The 13,919-nt window shown below is 38.6% G+C and overlaps 1 long non-coding RNA gene across 1 annotated transcript in view; it reads left to right on the forward strand.

The window, feature by feature from the left end:
* The window catches only part of LOC117097312, a 174,177-nt gene extending 170,054 nt beyond the window's left edge, over positions 1–4,123 (forward strand). Inside the window, exon 4 of the long non-coding RNA XR_004442914.1 lies at positions 4,097–4,123. This is a non-coding gene — a long non-coding RNA (uncharacterized LOC117097312). The remainder of the gene's footprint in view (positions 1–4,096) is intronic.
* Positions 4,124–13,919: the final 9,796 nt, after the last annotated feature.

Below are 13,919 nucleotides of genomic sequence, written 5' to 3' on the forward strand. Positions count from 1 at the left end.
ATAAGGGAAGACTTTTGCAAAAGGAAAGTTTGAAAAAAAGATAGTGCAACTTACTGACTTTATAAACAAGGAAACTGAGACACAAGAAGTCAAGTGATTTGCTTCTTTGTCCATCTTGTCAGGGAATTCTGGGGGTGCACACACTCTTCATTAATATCAGCAAGCCCAATGCCGGGTATCTTCAGCCATTGGCTCTCCTTACATGGTAGCTTCCCCAGATGCAATGCTACAGTCAAGAGTGACTCCAGTCTGCTTTGCCCATTCTAGGCACCAGGTTCTGATTGAAATTACAGAGGGAGGCTGTTATCAGATTAATTATCTAAAACTATTTTTGAAGACAGTGAACAGACAATTAAAAAAATGAGATGACTAAGCCCATGCTGTGGAATAAAAACTCTATACTGTTCTCTCAAGTTATTTAGGCAAAATTAAAAACAAGGAACTCTGAAGAATATAAAGTAGGCTTTGAGATGGACTTCCGACTCTTACTGGAAATTGGTAAAGTCTTTAGTCATGTATCATTAAGGGAATTGTCTCTGTTATGGTCCAGTCTAGATGTCTCTTCATCATTCATGTTCTGCTGATACCATTCATATCCTGCCCCAGACTGGGATGACATTTTCACTTTCTTCAATCAAGCTTTATTCATGATTACTGTGAAATTTTTAGTCTCTGCATCTGCAATTGCTCAAAGATGATACTGTAAGTCAACTGATTTCTAAGAAAGCTTCAATTCTGAAAAATGCCTGTTGCCAGTTAGCAACTCATAATGGTTAAAATGACATTAATGGACAATGTTTATTGAGCACTGCAGTGCTTCAGCCAGGTCACAGATTGACAGGAAGAGAGCCCCCCAACCCCGTCCAGCACACACACACACACACACACACACACACACACACACACACACATACTGCAAGGTTAGATTAGGTTCCTGATCTAATTAGCCAAGGATGCAAACCTAATCAGAAGGGAGGTGGCTACACAGGAGAAGAGCAGATGCTGCGAATCTCAGCATAACTTCCTGGGCTGCCCCCAAAATCTAACGGGAGCCCACAGCTTCCAGAGACTCTGTCCATACAAGGTGCACAAAGGGTCTTTCTTGACATGGCATTGCCCTTTAATATTCAGGGTGTCCATCATTTTCTAGATGGAACTGTCTAACAACCTATTTGCCTCTTGAACCCAATTCAGTGTCTGCAACATCTCATCGTCAGGGCCTGGATGTCCCAGAATCAAATATCTGTTTTCAGACTTTTGGGGTCTTGGGAAACACTCAATTTTCCATTCACCAAGTGCCCTGGCTCTCATGCATCATCTCATTGAATCCCTGGGAAGAGCTACTACAGGTTCACAATAATTATCCAAAACCCTCAGGGTCATATAAATTTTTCAATTCAGAACTTTGAGATTTTAGTCAAACTGCATAGTGCATGTACCATATATTTAATTTGTACCACCTCCAGTGAGGTCTGAAGCAGCACCCTATAAATAATCACTTTATAGGAGGATTAAATAAAGGCTATGAATTGACTTACCTTATTTCAGTCAGGATCTGCTACCAGATGCTTTTGTGTCAGATGCATGCCAAATATGCCAAATGCTTTTGTGCCAAAAGTCTTTTGGCTCTAAGAACATTTTGGACTTTGCAATGCAGATTACGTTTGTTGACCTATGTTATTATCTTCATCTTGCAATGGAGGAAGCGGAGACTTAGAGACAGACTTTAAGAACCTTGCCCAAGGCAGCAGCCAGTAAGTGGTGGGATTAACATTCAGAGTTAGGCCTGCCTAAATTCCAAGCTCACATCTTTAATCACTCACCATAACCTAGCTGTGGCTCCCTTTCAGTTTGAGAGAGGTTTAAATGTTCTGTCTGCCTCTAAGAGGAACTTCACTAGGGGGAGAATAGTGAGACACCTTGGGTGGGAAAGGAAGGGGACATCCAAACCCCAGTAATCAAGATAAATCAATTTTAACATAATATACTTACAATTAAAATTAATGCAAAAAATCCTCAGTTTAAAAAATATCAAAAATTTAAATCAAGATGGGATCAGCGTTACTGACTTTCAATTTTTCCTCAAATGCCCATATGGCTCTCTGAGAGCTGTGTGAGTACTGCTGTATCTAGTCTCTGCTTTCCCTGCAATAAGAAAAGGTATGATACCGCATTCCTTTTGGCAAGAAGGGTGGTTCCAGAGTGGGTCCCAAGGGAAGTGGTTCTTCAGTGTACAGAATTCATGAACACTACCATGCTTCCTGATTACCAGGGTTAAACATCCCTTCTGGCTACAGAAACCCAACGTTATTGTTGAACCGTTTCATTCCATTCTCAATTATACCAAGAGAAGAAAGGTTATGTTTTGTAGACACTTCAACGGAGTTAAGGGATTGGAATGGAAAGGTTTAAGTTGCTGTACTATCAAGTTCACAATTGTTTTCATGAGGCCTAGTGAGAAACAGAATCCACTCCAGTGAAGAGAGTTTAATGAAGGAATTACTTACAGGGTGAGGAAACAGAAAGGACATTAGGACACTCAGAATGGAGCAATAGTAGGTTGCTGATACTACCCACTAGCCCAAAGGGGAGCAGGGGAAAATGGTGGTCCTAGAATGCGAGAACTGATTGGTGCAAAGGAGCTGTGAAGCAGAAGCTATGGTTGTGGAGCAGCACTGCCCCAAATCACGGAGGGAGAGGGAAAAAATTCCCCAGCCTCTTGCTCCCCTACTTTATCCAATCTCATGCCACAGCCTCCCATGGGCTGGACCCATAGGAAATAGCCAGAAGTGGGCCTGGCTGGTGCCATGAACCAGTACTGGTCAATGTGGAGCACAGAGAAAGGCATCAGAGGGTGGAGAAAGGACCGGGGCAGGGAGAAACTGAAGGGAAACCACAAAAGTCTTGAATTTCACAAGCTCAGACACCATCAAGTACACAGTGTATTTCATGACACAGTGAAAGCAGAAGGAATACAAAGACAGTTACTTTAGCTAATGATTTCACTATCACTTAAAATGAAATTATTGTATGCAAAAATCACTATTGGGTATTATTAGGTTGGTGCAAAATTGATTGCCATTAAATGGCAAAACTGCAATCAATTTTGCACCAACCTAAAATTCTCATTGTGCAGAAAAGAGACTGATTTTATTCTCCTTTTTAATAAATAGAAACCTTTATATAGAAAAGAAGATGGTTTATGTTAATGTGAGTCCCTGGCAATATGATGCAGATTTCCTTATTCTCCCATTCAAAACAATAAGAGAAACACTAGGAGATAAGGCATTGAAGATTTTAAACCCTAAATAATCCTTTAGAATCAGCATTCAAAGACAATAAAGGGACTCAATGAGGATTTAAGTAAAGTGGCTATTTTTATACATCATTTTAAGAGCATGGTTAAAAAGTGATGGCCATTGATTTGGTATGACTCGTGGCCACTGACGTGGATATATTCTCTAAATATATGAGACGTCTATCCTGAAGTAATTACAGATTTCTTTTCCATATGAATGACTACTTTGGGATATTATTTAGACTTCTGATAAGTAAAGAGGGTAAGGAGAATGAGAGCAAGATGCTCTACCTGTCCCTGAGGACCACCAAGGAAAAAGATTCTACTTAGACTGTGGAACTCTTAGTACTAGCGTCTTTTCACATGTTTATGATTTCGTGTCAAAATTTAAGACCAAATTGCTTGATTCTGTCTTCTAGCACCAAATTCCTTTAGGTGATGCTTGGCTCAGTTCTCCCTAGGTCATCCGGATCTTAACAATGTCTAAAATACTAATTTTTCACGTTCCCTTTGGTATAGTTGGGTAAAGGACTTGAAGCCAATATAAGTCATTGTTAGAAAATACTATTAGAATTTTTCTCCTACAAATTATATCAGATAAAGAATATACAAATTTTTAGAAGTATTTTTCAGGCTACCTGTCCTATTGGTTGAATCCAGTTTATGCTGATAGCACTCTTTCCTCCTCAGTGTGGATGTTTAACAACACTTTCAATACTCAGTTTGTTTTTCTGTCTCAGCTTTTCCCTTCCCACTCGAACAAAATTAAATATCTACCTTTTAACTTTTGCCTTTCAGAGACCCACAAAGGAAGAGATACTGAGGTAAATTTTCAGAATAGATTTGGGAAAATGTTTATTAGTAATTAAGTTATATATAGTCAATGTTTATTGTGTATTCTGTATATAACATTGTGTTTTATACTGGGAATTTAAAGATAAGTAAGGCTTACTCCCTTATTTTCAGAAATATCAAATCTAATAAGGAAAACAAACAGGAAAAGATGATTTCATTTAATATGCTAAAGATAACAGAAGTATAAATATTTTTTTCTGGATACAGGCATTCTGAGCCCACTCATAAACTACTGGCAAAATAAATTCAAATACTTATTCCTTCGTACTTAGAATGTTGCCCAAAGCCTTTATTTGTAAAGCTACATGTTTTTTTACTTGCTTTATCAGTTGTATAGAGCAGTATAGCAGTGCATCTTTATATTATAAACATTCATGCTGACAACAAAATGGTGTGTCACTTTTGTTGCGTAGAGATAAACGTGATTGCAGTGTGCACTTGAAAGATGAAACTTTATAAATATGACTGTTTTGGAATTTAACTTAGAGGTCATGTAGATAAATGCATATGTTGGAAAGTCTGAGAGTCCTGGATTTGACTTTTGGTTCTGCCATTTACTAGTTGTGTGAAAGGTTACATGAAACCATTTGAAAATAAAAATATTAATTTTTAAAGCAGAGATGAAATACCCATCTAAGAGCATAGTGGTGATAATTTAATCATATAACATGCATTTGGAAAACATAATGCCCATAATAATCATTCAATAAATGGTAGTTATTATTATTAATGACTCCAAAAATTACTTGTATTATATAATCCTTGCTTATAAAATGTTCTGTTAAGGAATCAAGGATCATCATTGCTCAACAAATTAGCTTATAAAATTATAATTTCAATGTACATAAGTATACAATTATAGAATAATTTTTTAAATGATAAAACTGACCCTCACTCACTTTCGAGATAATTATAGTGAGATTTAGAGGGCTTTAGTAACTTGCCCAAGTCACTGAGGTGTTTAGAGAATACACAGCTATTAACCCCAAGCAGTGTCTTGCACTTCAGAGTTTACTTGTCCTCCCCACTCACTTCATCCCCACTCTCCCTGTAGTTTCCATCTGCATTACAAATACTCCTTTTCTCATGAACATTTCTGATTCATGCTCCTTTGACAGGGAAGCTAAGCTGTTCTATCACTGATGAGGTGCGAATGAGTTGCTGTTATTAATACAAACAGAGGCACCCTCTGAGTATTATGCATTTATCAGATCAAGCATCAAAATATGAAACTACAAAAACAACTAATGAAAACAAAATGAGTATTGTTAACTAAATTAATGCTATCATCTTCCTCAAGTGCGTCTTCAAAATGAAATGGTCCAAAGGCAAAAATAGAACAAGCTGAGAACACTTAGTTCCATAGTATAGAGGATTTGAAACACAGACTTAATTTCCAATGTGTTAAATTGCTCAAGTGTCAGTGGTGATAAGTATCAGCATAAGAAGACCCACCCTCAAATTCAGTATTCTCCTTCCCAGCAAATCTAATAGAATTATAACATAACCCAGCAACAGCCACATCAACCAAACGAATCTGCAGTTTGAAGCCTGATCCAGAGATCCCCTCTCTGTTTCCTGCTGTAGGCGTTTTAAAGCCATTGCCACTGTTCCTTTCTATTGCCAAAATACTTGTTTCAGTGGCCTCTACGAATGATTCCGATGGAGCAGGGATACCAAATCAAGGAACCATGTTACTAGGCATCTTTATTTGTTGAAACTATGTAATGCTCTTGAGGTTAGTGAAATTAGCATCTGTATCTGTTAAACTCATTTTCACTCCTTTTCAAGTCAGTGCCATTCTTTTGGTGGTTTAGCCCTTCGTGATCAATGTTTATAAAAGAAATGCTTTAGAGGCTGTATGTGCTGGGAGCATGGTGGTTGGTCAAGCTTCCTTGGTCACCTGAAGAGTTGCCTTGATTTGAGGATGGCAGTGATTTGAATAGTGTTGGTTCAAGGTAGTTTTGTCATTTAAAATAATATGTGGGAAAGGGGCTGCTTATGATTCCTTTATGTTTTCTCCATGTCTCAATGAGGATAAGATTCTGCTTGAGGAACTCTAGGTAAGAACATGTAGGTTAATTCCACTTTGAGGAAAGGCACTTTGTTACTAATGTTGGTAAGACAGCTTCTGCTATAAATGCTCTTTGCAATCCACATGTAGAGAATTCTAGACAACAGTATCAGCCTGGATGCCAGAAAATGCACAGTGAGCATGACATGCCCATCAGCTGAGGCATTCTGACTATAGCTGAGGATGCAGTGGTATTTCACTTAAGATTCAGAAATGCAGAGGATAGATTCTATGGCAGAAAGAGAAGCTTTGTTTAAGTAACTGATCTAAAGACATTACAATGTTAGCTGCTTTCACTCCTTCAAATCCCAAATATTGCTTAATATTTGATTTACTTTGCACTGATGATTTGGAATTAAATAAGATATAGTCTCTGGCATCCAGAGGGTCACAGTCAGATAGGAAAGATATGGATGGATATTACCAAAAATTATGAGAGATTCTTTAAGTTTGGAAAACTTAAAGGAAAGGGCAGATTGATTCTCTAGTGCTGGCTGTAATGGGCGATTCCTCAGAGAAGGCAGGAGAATGATTGGCACCTGAACTAATCCTTGAAGAACATATAGAAATTCTCTGGACAAGATGCAAAAGCATTAGAAACAGAGAAAATAATGTAGCAAGGAATGGTACGAATGGAAACTGTGATAAAAATGGTCATTTTGAGGGTTTTTTGAAAGGTGTCAGATTATCCATTTAGCTTCCTTGCATTCATTTTATTTTACCTGGAAGAAAATAAATTAGTAGCACATGAAAAAATAAGAAAAACAAACAAAACATATGTTCTGTTAGTCTTGAGGACCTAAATATATATCATCATAAAATCTTTACATACAGGCCATTCTCAAACTGTGGCTATTTTTATGAAACTGTTGAAATGGTGCAGGCACCCCATTGACCATTACCATTCAGTGATGATTGGAGGTTAAAATTTATAAAGGGACTTTTATATTCTGATAAAATGATAGATGTTTATGCTGTTCCACAACTGCACCACCTTTTCAAATACCATTCCATTACTATTGCTTCTTAGATGACTTGATGATGGATCACACTGGATATGCTATTTCATGCTGAATCTCCCTAATATGCTCCTCAATCTGACATTTGAATTGCCTCAGGAGAAGTTTCTAGTCAAAAGCCTGCATAACTTCATGTCACAGAAATTAAAGGTGTAGCTATTTACACAAATAATATTTTTAACATGCAAGAAATAATTATCTTTTAAGTCAGTAGGGTATGGGAAATTAATAAATTCTTAGAAATCTGTTAAAATATAGATGCCCAGACTTAGAAAGCTTTACCAATAAGTTACTTATAAATTCAAAGACATAAAGTGTAGTTGCTACACAAATAAGGGCCATATTGAGAATGTTTCCTATTCAGAAATTCTTAGCATGAAGCCTAGAAATGGGATCACTAAACTACTCACATATCTTGGCATCGAATGTCCTGGTCACTGCAGAGCAACCTTAAACTACTAACAGCACTGGTAATGTTGAGGTGTTAGTGAAAGCATTCGTATATAGCATGAGTGTAATGGAAACCAATATTAAGTATGGTATATCATTAATTGATAAAGATGCCTTTTGTGATATTTTTCAAACTATTTGCTGATAATATTGAAAGAACTATGTGTTGTCTAGCAATTTGACACTTAATGAACATTTTAAAATTTTCTTACTATGTGTTAGGTATGGCATTAGCATTCTGCAGTGCAAAAGATGAAAGCAACCAGTCTTTGTCCTGGTAGGAGACAAAGTGTGCACAGTTGCTATGGCTGGAAGCTGTGTTTCTTTCTTCACAACCAAGCTTATCCCATCAAAACAAATGAGCCAGGCAAAAACCTTTGCTTGAGGGAAAAACCTCACAGAATCTAAACACTTTAACTGTGATTCTGATCCATTTATTTCTCCTCTCCTTCCTTACACTCTGTCGTGTCTGGAACCCAGCAATGATTAGAGTCACAGGACAGAGAAGAACTATTGGGGGCAGAGTATGTAGATAGATCATGTAGAACCTTGTAGGCCATGGCAGGATTTTTGAATATTACTTTGAATGACATGGAAAATCATTAAAGAGACTGAGGCAAAGAGCATGGTATATCTAAGTGTCTAAAAGGATTATTTTGAGTGCTGTAGAGTAAGAAGAGATCATAAGGTATAAGGATTAAAGCAAGGATCTAAACGGGAGGTTATAGGAATAATCCAGGCAACGGGTAACAGAGACACAGACTAGCCTGCCAGCAATAGATGTAAAAAGTTTTCAGATTATGGATATATTTTGAAGACAAAGCCAGTAGGATTTGCTTAAAAATTGAATTCAGGATGTAAGAGAAATGATTCAAAGATAAAACCACAGATTTGGGTTTTATAATTTGCAAGAATGGAGTTGCTACTAACTGAGATGGAGATGACTTCAGGCAGAGCAGGTTTGGTGGTGGATATTTGCCATTTTATTGGCCATGTTAATTTGAGATGTCTGATATACATGTAGAGATGTGACATGAACAACTGCATATAGGTCTGTGTTTTAAGAAAGAGGACTAGGTGGCCAAATAACTACCAGCTGACAATATGTAGTTGGTAGTTAAAGCAACAGGACTGAAAGAGATCACCAAAGAACTAAAAATTACAGCATTCCAGTATTCAGAAATTGTGCATATAGGATCCCAACAGATAAAATTCATAGGCAGAATTGAAGTCTATGTGCATAACTATGTCAACTAGTGTCAAGTCAAAGAAATAAAAGACAAGGTCAGCACAGTGGCTCATTCCTGTAATGCCAGGACTGTGAGAGGCTGAGGGAGGAGGAGACTCCTTGAGCCCAGGAGTTTGAGACCAGCCTGGGCAACATAGTGTGACCTCATCTCTACCAAAAATTAAGAAATTATCTAGATAATGGTGGTATGGTATACACCTCTAATCTAAGCTACTTGAGGGGCTGAGGAGGGAGGATTAAAAAATAATAGTATGACAGCATATCCTGTGTCAGGAGATGTGGAATATATCTTTAAAATCAACTGTTTTTCTTGAGAATTGACCATATAGGAACTTTTGGACTTTGATAGTTGTATTAGTTTATTCTCACACTGCTATAAAGAAATACCTGAGACTGGGTAATGTATAAAGAAAAGAGGTTTAATTGGTTCATGGTTCTATGGGCTGTGCAGGAAGCATAGCACCTTCTGCTCTGGGGAGGCCTCAGGAAACAAACACTCATAGTAGAAAGCAAAGGGGAAACAGGTACATCTTATGTGGCAAGAGAGAGAGACAGAGAGAGCGAGAGAGAGCGCTACACACTTTTAAATGACCAGATTTCAGGAGAACTCACTCACTATTGTGAGGACAATACTGTGAGGGAAATCTGCCCCCATGATCCAATCACCTTCCACCAGGTCTCACCTCCAACATTGAGAATTACAATTTGACACAAGATTTGGACAGAGACACAGACCCAAACCATATCATTCAACCTCCGGCCCCTTCCAAATCTCATGTCTTTCTCAGATTTCAAAATACAATCATACCTTCTCAACAGTTTCCTAAAGTCTTAGCTCATTTCATCATTAACTCCAAAGTCAAAACCCTATTCTGAGACAAGGCAAGTCCCTTCTGCCTATGAGCCTGTAAAATCAAAAACAAGTTAGTTACTTCCAAGACACATTGAGGGTACACGCATTTGGTAAAGACCCCCCATTCCAAAAGGGTGAAATCAGCCAAAATAAAGGGGTTACATTCACTATGCAAATCTGAAACCCCAGGAGGGCAGTTGTTAAATTTTAAAGCTCCAAAATAATCTCCTTTAATTCCATGTCTCACATCCAGGGCACACTGGTGAAAGGGGTGGGCTCTCAGAGTCTTGGGCAGCTCTGCCTCTGTGGCTTTGCAGGATACAGCCCTGAAGCTGCTCTTAGGGCTGTTTAGTGCCTGTGGCTTTTTCAGGCACAGTGAAAGCCGTCAGCGAGTCTACCATTCTGAGGTCTGAAGGATGTCCCTTTGTACTCAGCTCCTCCAGGCAGTGCCCCAGTGGGGATTCTGTGTGGGGCCTCCAACCCCACATTTCTCCTCTGCATTGCCCCAGTAGAGGCTCTTTCTGAAGTCTCTGCTCCTGCAGCAGACTGGACATCCAAGCTTTTCCATACATCCTCTGAAATCTAGGCAGAGGCTCCCAAGTCTCAACTCTTGAATTCTATGCACCCACAGGCTTAACACCACATGGAAGCTGCCAAGGCTTATGGCTTGCACCCTCTAAAGCAGCAGCCTGAGTATGTGGGCCCCTTTGAGCCATGGCTGGAGCTGGAGCAGCCAGGATGCAGGGAGCAGTGTTCCAAGGGTACACACGACAGTGGAGGCCTGGGTCTGGCCCACAGAACCATTCTGTCCTCCTAGGCCTCCCAGCCTGTGATGGGAAGGGCTTCCGCAAAGGACTCTGAAATGCCTTTGAGGCCTTTTCCCCTTGCCTTGAATATTAGCACTTGACTCCTTTTTTTCTCATGCAAATTTCTGCAGCCTGATTAAATTCCACCCTGAAAATTGACTTTTTTTTTTTTCCTACCACATAGCTAGACTGTGAATTTTCCAAACATTTATGCTCTGCTTCCCTTTTAAATATGTTTCAGTTTTGAGTTTTTTTATTTTTTTTATTTTTTATTTGCTCACACATATGGGTGTATGCTGTTAGATGCAGCCAGGCTATACTTGAACATTTTGCTTCTTGGAAATTTTTCCAACAAGATACCCCAAATCATCACCCTTAAGTTCAAAGTTCCACAGATTCCTAGAGCAGGGGCACAATGCAGCCAGGCACTTTGCTAAAGCATAACAAGAGTAACTTTACTCCAGTTCCCAATAAGTTCCTCATTTCCATCTGAGACCTCCTCAGCCTGAACTTCATTTTCCACATCACTATTATCATTTTGGTCAACCATTCAATAAGACTCTAGGAAGTTCCAAACTTTCCGTCAGCTTCCTCTCTTCTTCTGAGCCCTCCAAATTCTTCCAACGTCTTCCAGTTACCCAAATCCAAAACTGCTTTCACATTTTCAGGTATCTTTATAGCAATGCCCCACTCCTTGGTACTGATTTTCTGTATTAGTCTGTATTCACACTGCTATAAAGAGATACCTGAGACTTGGCAATATATAAACAAAAGAGGTTTAAGTAGTTCAGAGTTCTGCAGGCTGTACAGGAAGTAGAGTGGATTCTGCTTCTGAAGAGGCCTCAGAAAACTTATAATCATTGTAGAAAGTGAAGGGAAGCTCAGGAAATATAATCGTGGCAGAAGGTGAAGGGGAACAGGCATGTCTTACTTGGCTGGAGCAGGAGCAAGGGAGAGAGAAAGAGGAGATGCTACACAGTTTTAAATGACTGGATCCTTGGGGAACTCATTCACTATTGTGAGGATAGTACCAAGGGGAAAAATCCATCCCCATGGTACAATCAACTCCCACTAGACCCCACCTCCAACGTTGGAGATTACAATTTGACACGAATTTTGGGTGGGGACACAGGTCCAAACCATACCAGTAGTCTTATTCTGAGAATACCTGAAAATCTCCTGAGACCCATGATCAATCTCAAGACTGCAAAAAATCAAAGTCCTGTATTCATTCATGAAAATCAGTCATCAAACACTGCTTTATAAGAAGTAGTCATTTAATTTGATCAAGCTTGAAGAGTTCTCAGGGAGGAATCTTAGGCAGAATGTCACCATTGCATCTCTTCATCTGAAGAAAAAGATTGATTTAAGAATATAGTACAGACACTACAGCTGCCATAAAATGGAGTAGTCCAAATTTGCCAGGTTTCTTTCTACCTTCAGTGGTAGGAAGCAGTCCATTTAGTTAACTTTCTTATAGAGCCTTGTCTCCAAATATGCCACAACTACCTGTATCTAGATTGAACTTAGCTTTGGTAAAAGAAAAAAGACCTAATTCTGATGTGCTTGTTCTTCTACTCAATCTAATCACAAAACAGCTGGGACTCAACGTTGAAATATAGTAGTTTAAAACTTCCATTGACTTAGAGAGAATGTCAGTCCACATAGTTTATAGAAATAATAATGATAAAAATCCCCCCCAAAATTAAAGCCAATCTGGATTATTTCAAAGTTTATTCCTTTCCTGTTTTACTGCTACCCAACTCCAAAGCAGTGATAAGAATTTGCGATAATCTGAGGTCTTAACTTATGCCTGACTTGTTCATCACATAATAAATTTTAGGTATTAAATATATTGCTATTGTTTTGGGGGCATTATCAGTTTTTACCCTTTCTAAATAGTCACAGATGCTTATGGATGTGGATACCATGTGAAGAGTTCATCTCATTTCTCATAGTTTCAATTGGATTTAATCTTCTCCAAGAACATACCCAGAGAAATTCCTATAACCTCAGTGACTAACCTGATTTCTCTTGAAAATAAAATCCCTGATGATATGAAAAGCTCCCCCATTATTGATCTCTCATAAAAGCTCCAGTTGCATCCACCCCACCCCCACTGTACTTCTGATGAGGTGGTTGAGATGGTGCAATAAAGATCAAAGGCATTAGGCCACATCTCTAAGAGAGCCATTTGTTTTTGGCACTTTGTAGGATTTGCTTGTTTTTACTTACAGGAAATTTTATATCACTAAATTTATGTGGTCATGTTATTTTTAAGAATATATATATATATAAAGAATTACATAACTTTTAAAATATACTTCTGCTCTTGTACCACCTAAAATCATCTTGCATAATGGAAAATAGACCTAGAAAGTGTCAGTTCAGCCATGTCCTCAGTGCATTGATCTCCTTTGCAGGTTAGCTGTGGATTATCAGGTTAGTTCAGTGAACTGATTTCCTTTGTAGGTTAGTGCTGCTAGGGCTGTATCTCAAACATTAATGTCTTAGCTGTAAAGTGAGGATGTTAGGTCAGATTAAATTCTAAAGTCACGTCCATCAATAAAATCTTCAGGTTTCTGTATAGTTCATTCTTGACTCAACACAAAGTTCAGCAGGCCTGGTAGGCACTTGCACCTGTCTGAATACCATCACATGCCTTCTCTTTAGCCTTCCCTTTTCTAGACTGGATGTCCCAGTTCATACTTCCCTTTGTGCCTTTCATGTACAATAATTCAGCATTTCCAGTGACACCTTTCTGGCTCTGCTTCAAAGGGAAGGTAATGCTGGAACTGGCAGCACGACCAGCACTGTGTAAAAACCAGGCAGACAGCAACACAACATCGATAAATAGATGGCAGAGTTCACAAGAAAAAATAGCTTGGAGGATGGAAAAACCCCAAAAGTGTGAAACCTCTGGCTTTTTTCCGTTTTATTTAGCTTTGTTTATTATTATTTTTCTTCTTTCCTACCCTTTTGCCTTTATGTTCCAAGGTGTAGTAGGAATCTTCAGTAGTGATGGATCATAATTTTTGAGTCCACAAGCAGACATTATCTCATTTAATAAAAAATTGGAAAGGTGGACCTTAGCCATTTAGAACAACTTCTTATTAGCAAATCAAAACTCTCAGCAAGAGTCTTAGAGCAGGGCCTATAAAATGAGAAGGGCCATGTATTAGAGAGTTAGCTCAGACCTCGAGTCAACCTCACCTCCACTTCTGACTTAGGCCAGGCTACAGGTAAGCAGGATAAACAGGAACATCTAGTTCCTGTTTTATATCATAAACTACTTGGATAGGAAGTTGTCTTGTT

The sequence above is a fragment of the Trachypithecus francoisi genome, unplaced genomic scaffold (assembly GCF_009764315.1).
Source record: "Trachypithecus francoisi isolate TF-2019V2 unplaced genomic scaffold, Tfra_2.0 Lachesis_group15, whole genome shotgun sequence".
Taxonomy (NCBI): domain Eukaryota; kingdom Metazoa; phylum Chordata; class Mammalia; order Primates; family Cercopithecidae; genus Trachypithecus; species Trachypithecus francoisi.